Raw genomic sequence first — 10,712 nt, 5'->3', positions numbered from 1 at the left:
TGGAACATCAGGAGAAGATAAAATGAATTTTATACAGTGTCATATAGTAATGTAGTCTTATAATTGTAGAAGCAATTACCTCCGAAATCATGTATGGTGTCAAACTACACTGGGTGACATTCACTAAGCCTGAATATTCCCTCTGTACATGGCTGCACTGCAAAAAAAAAAAGCAAAAAAAAAAAAAAAACATGACACCCTAGTGAGTAAAAAGTCTTGAATGTGTTTCCTGTTTCTTTTTCAAGCTTAAAATAGTGCTATTGGCAGATCTTTTTTTTTTCTAATTTTAAGAAAGAAGCAATTAAGTAGAATAATTCAATACCTTATGAAAAGAAATACTAGACGGATTTCCCTGTCTTATTTATTCACAGACATACACCAATCAGCCATAACAAACCACCTGACTAATATTGTGTAGTTCCCTTTTGTGTTGTTAAAATAGCTCTGAGCCGTCGAGGCATGGATCCACAAGATTATGTGCTGTGGAATCTGAAGCAAGACGTCTGCAGCAAAATCCTTTAAGCCCTGTATGCGATGTGAGGTGTGGCCTTTATGGATTGGACTGGTTCGTCCAGCACATCCCACAGATGCTTGGTCGGTTTAAGATCTGGGGAATATGGAGGCTACACCTTGAACTCATTGTCATGTTCCTGAAAGCATTCCTGAACAGTGTTGCAGGAAGCATCATCCTACTGAACGAGGACACGGACGATAAGGAATCCTATTGCCATTAAGGGAGATTTTACCCAAAGTTTGTCCTGTTTTTTTTGGCAGTCGGCAACTCACATGCACTCAGCCGTCCACATTCAATTCAATTCAATTCAATTCAATTCAGTTCAGTTCAGTTCAGTTCAGTTCAGTTCAGTTCAGTTTATTTTGTATAGCGCCTTTTACAATGAACATTGTCTCAAAGCAGCTTTACAAAAGAAGAAAACAGAGAAAGGGGAGGGGAAAAATGAAAAATAATAATAAAAAAATAAAAAATAACTAATTAACTCGAAATAAAAATAAATTACTAAATTCTATAATTAGACTATTTTATCCTATTCTATCCCTAATGAGCAAGCCTGTGGCAATGGTGGCAAGGAAAAACTCCCTGGGATGGGAAGGAAGAAACCTTGAGAGGAACCAGGCACAGAAGGGAACCCATCCTCATTTGGGTGACACTAAACAGAAAATAATGTAACTGTAGTTGATTAATGTCCTTTCTACAACAGCAATCAATGACCCATGAGGAACTATTAGGTCATTGTAGTTTCTAAGGTCATTATAAACACTAGTTCTTTGCTGTCACAGGCTGACAGGTGTAATGGCAGATCTGTGATGGTGTGAAAGTCCCCAAGTGGCTCTGTCCATGGCTGTCTCCTGGTCCACACAGATCCATCCACAGCATCAGTGGGCACCATCAAGCGGTGAGACTCCGGCCAGGGGTAGGGCAGCGGTCGCTCTGGAAACTGAGAAGGTACAGAGAGAAAGAGAAAGATATTAAGTTTCTGATCATGTGATGCTTAAAGACAATGTAGAATTATGTGTAAAGTGCAGGCAGGGACTCCGGCAAGACTAGCTATGACAGCATAACTAAAAGGGAGAGCCAGAAGGTCACAGACATGAAGGCTTCCCGGGACATAAAGCATCCAACCACTTCACAGTCAGCAAACCTGAGTGACTTGCGAGGGTGGTAAGATGACAGCATCCAACACATCCCAGTACACCAAACATGATGACCAAGTCACCTACTTCTGATGCTCACGTTTCCATTGTAGGTGCTTTCGGAATATAATCAGTGATCAGGGGCAACATCCTTAAATGCCTCCACTCTGCTATGGATAGTGTGAGAGGACAGTCAATGTGTCAACGTTTAAAGTGCCTTTCTGCTGCCTTGGGCAAAACGATGATAGAAGAATGAGCTCTGATGGTTAGGAGAGTCTATGGGGTTGGTTTATACTGGTTTATTATTTATACTGAGGTTGGTTTTATAGTAATGGTCTGGATGCCCTTCAGGGTCGGAGTTGGGAATGTTTAGCTTTCCTAATGTCCCTTTGTCAGGATGGTCCTGGCTCTGCCTCTGCATCACCATATCTAAAAGTAGTGCCTCTCGCTTTCAGCAGGAGGCGAACCTCAGAGTTCCTTCACAGCTTGTGAAAACGTTTTCACATGTTTCAGGGTTGTGACATTGTCTATACAAGTGTTAATATGATCCACGATCATCTTTGTGGCCTGTGATTGAAACATTCTCCAGTCAGCCATTCCTCCAACTGCCATATTTTCACTCTTCTCACTGATGGTTTCACACCTTTGATGAGTGGCATGTGCTCAGGTAGCATGAACAAAGAGCGGTGATCAGACTGGGCCACACTGGAGGTTGGGGGATGGCCTTGGATGCCTCAGCAATAGTCTTCTGCTGCCTGGAAGAGCAAGAGAATTTTCTCATATTGGAGTGATTGAAATCTCCAGCAACAATACAAGCTCCATCCAGATGTGTAGCCTGTTGCTTGCTCATTCTTCCTTAGCTAGTTTGGTATTAGCATCTGGTGGAATGTAAACTACGGTCACAATAATGATTGCAAATTCTCTGGGTAAATAGAAGAAAATATGGTGTCACCAATCAGCCATAAGCAGTCTACTTGTTATTTTAATAAAGCAAATCTATTCTGTTGTAAAACTCCTTTGTTGGTTTCCTTTTCATTCTACATTACTAGCCTGTTTGATTCAATGAAAAATGTGGATGAGAAAAGATGTAATAAATCCAAAATCATTCCCTCTAATATTATATTAATCCATTTCTGGATTATCCAAGATAATCTTGATCCAAGATCAAAGGTACTGCTACAACTTTATTCCAACCAAAATACCTGAAAAGCCTAATTTGTGAATTATAAATTCACCCATGAGGTTTACTCTCAAGTAGAAGACAGTGGATTTACAATCAGGCTCTTTTATTAGGTTATATAAATAGAATGAATTGATGTAAGGCTGCAGGATATAAGATTTAAGGTACTTATGTAACATGGGCTGTGCTGCGCTCTTCCTCCACTGTCTGCATTAATTTCGCAGCTCTGAGTTAATAAACAGGGACAGACTGGGGGCAGAAATCATCTAGGGTACTTGCTTCAAATGAACCCTTAAAAGGTCCAAAATAAAATCAATAAAAATGCATTGCCAATTATAAAATCGGCTATGTTAAGTCCAAAGCATGTTGTTGTCTTTCGGCTGCTTCATGTTCGGAGTCGCACAGAGGATCATCCAATCCACATATTTGATTCAGCACAGGTTTTACACCGGATGATCTTCCTGATGCAGCTCTCCCATTTTATCCAGGCTTGGGACCAGCACTGAGAGATGACCCCTCTGTAGGTTGGTTGGTTCCTTGCCTGGGAATGGAATCTAGGCTGCAGCAATGAGAGCACAGGATCCTGCTGCTGGATAAAGTATAATGGTATAAATAACAGAATAAACTAAACTAAACTAAACTAAACTGAAATAAAATAAAATAAAAAACTGTAGGTGCATTAAATGGAAAACAGATCATCAAGAAAACTGTTAACAAGTCAATCAGAAACTGTGCTGTACTTGAAATTCAAATAAAAATAAGAATTAAATAAAGAGCTCTATAAATAAAGAATAAAAATATACTAAAATATACTATATAATTTCAATAAAAAGACAATAAACATACTATTCAGAAAGTATATGGAAAAATCATTGATGGTCGCTATGTATATTGCAAGTAAAGTGCAGATGTGTTGCTATGCGCAATTTTAGTGCAATATACAGTATGTTTTAAAAAATAGTCATATAGAGGAAGTGTCTGTTGAGTAGATGAGTCTAGAAAATGCCTTGTGGGAAGAAGCTGCTTCTCATTGTCTCTTGTATGCCTCTGTGGAGCAGAAGAGCTTTCCAGACCACAGAGTCCATTGTTTGCATAGCTGAGGCCCTTCACGATCTTCCTGGCCTTGGTCCAGCACCGCTTGCTGTAGGTCAGAAGCGAACTGCAGGTCAGGAGCTGAGTGTGGGTGGTGCGCTCAGCTGATCACACTATCCTCTAGAGTGCACTCCTGTTCTGCTTGTTGCTGCTCTCAAACCAGGCTGTGATGCTTCCCGTCATGATGCTCTTGATGGTGCAGATTTAGAAGCTCCTAAACACCTTAGAAGGCAGTTTAAAGTCTCTTAATTATCTAAAGTGGTAAAGATGCCGATTGGCCTTTCTCACCAGGGTGTTAATGTGACAGGATCATGACGGGTTCTGTGTGATGTGAACACTGAGGTACAGGAAAATTTGGCCACTTTCTCTACTGGGGTCCTGTTGATCTTCAGAGGCTGGAAACTCCTCTCCTCTGTGTCTCCTCTGTGCTTAAGTTCCCTATCAACTCCTGTGTCTAGCTGAGGTTCAGGTGGAGCTCCTTATGTTCCAATTAAGAATTCATTAAATGGTCAAACCTGATCTATGACTATGACCTGATCTATGAACCTGACTATACATTTACAATTTGGTATTTGATGCTTTAGTAAACAGTAGAGCACAGGGTTGATGAAATATCGATGTTGATTGGTCAGAAGGTATTGATTAATGTTCTTTAACAGCATGTTCCGTCAATAGTTCCAGCTGCAATGTGAATCTTATGTTTATATTAATGCATTCAATGCTGTTTCTATTCCAACAATATATACAAGAACCTGTACACGATATGCTTCAAATAGTTAGATACATAAAACTTGTGTAATCACTAACATGGTGAAATTTCTCGTCAGGAGACTCCAGTGTCAGTATTTTTTGATATAAAGCTGCCTTGAGTAAAGACATAGGACTTCAGTTTATCAGTTTATTAGTAACATGACAAGCTGAGTGTTTATAGTTGTTTTATATGATAAGTGAATCTAAGTTGTTTTGCAGATGTTCCACAGCATTAAACATCAAAATTGATTCATGGATAAAAAGTGAAAACACAAAGAAGAAAACATTTCAGAACATGCTGTTATTGGGAAACGATGAACTTTGGAGTGTTAACAGCAATCAATCAAATAATCAATAAGGTAAAGATTTTTAAAATGTTAATAGTATTTTTAGTAAATTGTTGATCTGACTAGTGATGGCACTGTAGATTACATGCACATGGGGTTCATGTCATTTGCTATTGAAGACCTATTTTCATTGGTTCTAACATGGTTGTGTAACTGTATAATCTATAAAGCATGCTGGATATTGAGAGCTGGTAATGATAATTTCTTGTAGGTTCTCCTTGAAGGAGTGTAATCATGTGATCAGCATGCCCTCTTTATATTTTATCTCTATTAGAAGCACAAGTTGGGACCCATGGTGTTCAAAGTGCTGAATGCGGTTCAAACACAGTGCTGATTTCCACAATGTGGATTGTACTTTCCATGATCTTGTGACTCAGCCTAGTAGCTAGTCATTAGTAGATTTCATTGTAAAATCCTCAGTATGATGGAATACTTGAATTCTGTAATAATGCACCAGGTTATAGATAAAGAAAAACAGTGATCAAGTCCATTGCTTTATCTATAGAATGCTCTAATCCAGGGGCAATTCTATGATTTTCATTTAAGGGGGGCTCAGCCCCCAATGAGGTATAATAGTAAAAAATAAAAATAAATAAATAAAATAAAATGAATGTTTGACTAACAGGGTAGGATGGTAAACTTATTGCAGCATTCCACTCTATTACATAGCTGTGTATAACATTTGAGTACTGAACATACCAAATACGAGTCTTCCTGATCACACACACACACACACACCTCACTCTGTGACACCGTGGTCTGCAGATTGAAGAACGCACTGAAAGGGAGGAGTGGAAATCTGCCGCCGTTTTCATATGAAATGTAAAGGGGACTGAATCGATCACGAATTTGTGTACAGTTTATGGAGAATCCCAGAATTTTTAGGGGGGGGGGGCTGAATAGAAATGTTGCCTTAGCGATGCCCATGCTCTAATCTCTGCCAGTTTCTCTGCTTAGCAACCAAAGCCATTTGTCCATGGGTTTATGGGGTTTTACTCTGCTTCATTCATGCATATATGCTATAATGTTTACTACAGTAACCTGTGGTTTACCTCTTTAAGATTTGTTACTGTGAGGCTAGACTCATCTCCCCTTCTTTCCTCATTACAACAGAGCTATTAGAAATAATTTTTGTGTACATGACTGTCAAAAAAAATACTGGATGAAAGAGAAAAACCTCTCATTGGTGACTTTGGGAGTCGTCTTAGTCGTCTTTATGTATGTAGCTATGTATTGATGGATGTATGGTTGGATGGATAGATGTACATACAGTATGTATATATGTATGATGGATTAATGTATGTATGTATGGATGTACATAGGATGTATGAATGGACAGATGGATGGATGGATGGATGGATGGATGGACGGATGGACGGATGTATGTATGTATGTATAGATGGATGGACAGATGGATGGATGGATGAATGGATGTACAGTATGTATGTATGTAAGTATATGTATGTATATACAGTATGAATGTATGGATGGATGGATGAATGGATGCATGTACAGTATGTATGTATGTATGGATGGATGTATGCATGGATGGATGCATGTTTGGATGGATGTCCTTAAATCCACCAACTTGCATTTTCCTGATTGCACTAACTACTAACTGGGCGCCTACATAAACCACTTCAAAAAGCTTTCAGTGAAGATGATGACTAAATCACATTGTTTGAGGCCAAATTATAAGCAATAATTTATAATACTTTATTCTAATTATAAATTTATCTTTTAGCAGTTAACAATGTTATCAGTCAAATCTGTGCCAAGCAAATTAGATCTAGATTAAAATAAATACACATATTACTCATTAACAGAGCAGTAAGCATTAGCCTGGTAGTTTATACACCTCTCCTCGGTCCTCAGCTATTATGAATTATTGTTAGACTGAAACAATAAGGAGGAGGAGCACATAGCCAAGAAGGATGGGGCTTATGATTGAAGAAGATGCACATGCCCTTCAGCCGGCATTACAATCAAGCTTTATGTTTTAAATAATTCAAATGATGTGAATGATGAATAGGAAAGCCTATTTTCAGACATATCTACTATAATCAGATAATATTTTCTCAGCAATATTTTACTAGGGCTCAGTCGTGACGCCCCCAATTGTAATGGCTTCAAAACAAAAATCCTAAACACTATAATTTGAAACCCTAATCCTTATATAAGAGCCAGATGGAAGACTCTTTCTTTTTTGGTTCTAATTTTAAATGGATTAGATTGACTGTCTGCTGAGTTGATAAAAGGAGTCTGGGAATGAAATAGCTTTAATGCTTTTCTTTAAATGGAGATGGATGGGGATGGAGAGAGTGACCGTACTGTAGGAGACAGAGAGAATGAAGTGAATGACGGAGACTGGAGTTTAACCATCCATAAAATGTAATCTTTGAAGCCTTGTCTCTATTTTCTCAGGTCCCAGACTGAGCTGTTTGATCATGAACTCAGACTGGGGACACTTGACACATTGCTGGAGATCACTCTAATTAGACTAGGTCAAGAAGATGCTGTGGTGTTAGATATTTATAACTCACTGCTGGATATCTCCTAATATTGTCTTAAAATATTTATGCGCTCATAGCCTGGGTAATATTGTGGAAACAGGGAAAGTGCATTATATAATGAGTCTGTGGCGCACGCCTCCTTAATGTTCTGTGGCAAAATCCATCAAAGAAAAATGAGGTGTGCGTTGTTGTCTCTGAGAAGAACATGAATGCTTTTGCAACTCGTGTGCCATTGAGATCTAATTACATCGATTTTCTGTAGCCAGGTTTGAAGGATTAGACGTTTTAAAACTGTAGCTCTGCTGCTAGAACAGCGATGAATGAGGTCTTGGTTGCTTCCGATGTAATGTTAGTCCTTGGAGGTAATGTAGCATGAAGTGAACCTAAGGTCATGCGTGCTCATTACTGCCCTGTCTCACTCTGCTTAATGCGTCGGGTGATAGAGACCAACAAAATATCTGGATTGCTCACTAACTATACCTATTAACATGAAGGGTTTTTTTTCTTTACCTCCGGTCACTGAGGTACAGTAAGACCTATTTATTACTGTTATGTGTAGTTAGTTGAACCTTTCGGTCCATTAATCTGATTGGTCAGGAGGCATTCCTAGAGTGCCTACATTCCCTATAACCATTTCAATTCAATTCAATTTTATTTATTTTAGCAACAGACATTTAATATAAAAATTCAGAATATACATGATAAAAGTTTAAACTTTAAATTGTGTCAATCTGCCCATCTGTGTTCACCATGTCAAATTCCATTTCCTGGTCTGAAGCAGTTATGACAGTAATGTTAGCAACCTCACTGACATCAGTTCTTAGAACAGGAATTTTTAGAACGCGACTTATACAATATAAACACTCGTCAGATGAAGGTGAAAAGAAAGGTGAGAAACACGATTTCACCAGAGGCACAGGAAAAGAAAAAATCTACCTGAGGTAGCTAGCAATCTAGCCGACATGCTATAAAACGAGCATGGCTTCATAGGGATTTATAGCAGCTTGGGATTTAAGTTAGGCACAATATTTGAAGTCACTTAATATTATTTACTGAACTGTTATGGCAATGTGTGAATTAATGAATGTTGCTAAATTGTAGCATCTTGACTTGCTTATCAGTTTTAGTGTTTCAGAGCTTGTTTTTAAACTAATAAGAAGAACATGAATACCACAGAAAACTTCTAATCTGAGTCTGAGTGAAGTTGTTGTTGTTGTTGTTGTTGTTGTTTGGAAAGCTTTGCAGAAAAGGAGCTCGGATCCACAAACAGTTGCAGCGCGATTAGAGCATTTTGCATATCAGCTTCTTGAAGAAGAATGACCGCCTTCCCGGCGTGGCAGCTCATCCTTCTATTCCTAAAGACGATTTGCTTTTAAATTAATGAACAATAAAATCAATTAACTAGATCAGAACATCCAATCAATAGCCTAATTACAGCTAATTTAATGCTTCAGCTGGAATTGATTCTATTTATTATGCAGCTGTAACTTAATCAAACCTCAACCAGTGTGAAGATAAAGATGCACACACACACACACACACATGCCCGGACACACACACACACACACACACACACACACACATGCAGTGAGTTTCTCTCACATTTATTTTAGCCAGTGGACTTTACACACAAATCACACACACACACACACATGCAGTGAGTTTCTCTCACTTTTATTTTAGTAAGTGGATTTGACACACAAATGACACACACACACGCTCACACACACATGCTCACACACACACACACAGAGTGAATTCCTCTCACTCTTATTTTAGTCAGTGAATTTGACACACATATGGCACACACACACACACACACACACTTACACAGTGATCCCCCCCCACACACACATAGATATTTCCATTGGTTTGTGTATCTCTATAGAACTTTTTTTTTGTGTATCTGTATAGAACATTTCCTTGTGTATCTGTATAGAACATTTCCTTGTGTATCTCTATAAAACATTTTTTTTGTGTATCTCTATAGAACATTTTCTTGCACACAGCTGCACTATAAACAGCCGTCTCTGCTCTGACACCTGTCATTCAGGCGATATCTCAATGTGGAAGTCCTGAATGCAGTAGCAAGGTGTTAAGGATCTGTGAGTAATTCAGGATTACAGCAGCATTAACACTGATTACATGTTTGTTTGATGCTTTTTGTGCTGAGCTTGGCATCCCTCTCAGATCCCTATTCATGTCTGGAAGCTTTGGCCAAGCGACTGGAGCCCATGAACACAAAAACCATTGTGGATATTGTAGCATAATTCAATTTGCGATACAATTTTCCAGGCAAGATAATTACAAACCGGATGCCTGCAGCCCCCCTCGCTCTCTCGCTGGCTCTCTCTGTGTCATAATGCAGAGAATAACAAGACATTTCTCTAAGAAGAGTTTCTCTTTGCTTCACTTGAGTCATACACACAATTATTATATGAGTATAGATTATAGACACAGGGATATTGTGTGATTTTGGGTTTGTATGATGAGATTAAAATCCAAGACATCTATATTTTTACATCACAACTTAATCACAACTTTCAGGAGAGTTCATTTCAGACTTGCAGTAATGAAGCTGTAAATTCAGACTAAACCAATCATACACAAACGATAAAGGTTTCAATATCCAGCGTTTTTCGAAGGATTTTCGAAGGATAAAGTAAACCAGTGAGCTGGCAACAGCAGCTTGTTTTCTGAGCTACACAGAGGCATCGTAACTGCTCGTATCCCATCCTGGCTCTCTCCAAATGCCTGGAAGCTCAGCGGACAACTGTCACTTCTCCAGCCTTCTGATCTCCGGCGTCATCCAGCTCATTATCACTCACAGCTGTGTCCAAGTCAGCGAAGTAAACCTGCCATTAGCTACGGCATGCATTATTGAGCCATGTCAGTTTCCTGTGTTCAAATTCTGCCTGACAGTTTTATGGTTACGGATCTGAACAGCACATGCGGTATATCCACATCATTTATACTCCAGAATGCTACTTTTTTTGGAAACAGGATCATCGTCAGAAATATAATAATATTGTAAGATGTATTTTCATGGTGGATTTTTTTGTCTCCACCAAATCAATCAGTTACTCTGAATTCCACAGGACATTTTATTTTCTGAAGAGAAGACTGAAAAGAAACAAAATTCATAACACAATTCATAGAGCAAAGGAAATACACTATATG

Source organism: Hemibagrus wyckioides, linkage group LG14 (assembly GCF_019097595.1).
Source record: "Hemibagrus wyckioides isolate EC202008001 linkage group LG14, SWU_Hwy_1.0, whole genome shotgun sequence".
In the NCBI taxonomy this organism is placed as follows: Eukaryota; Metazoa; Chordata; class Actinopteri; order Siluriformes; family Bagridae; genus Hemibagrus; species Hemibagrus wyckioides.
The sequence above is the reverse complement of the archived record's forward strand: the minus strand, read 5'-3'. Positions refer to the sequence as shown.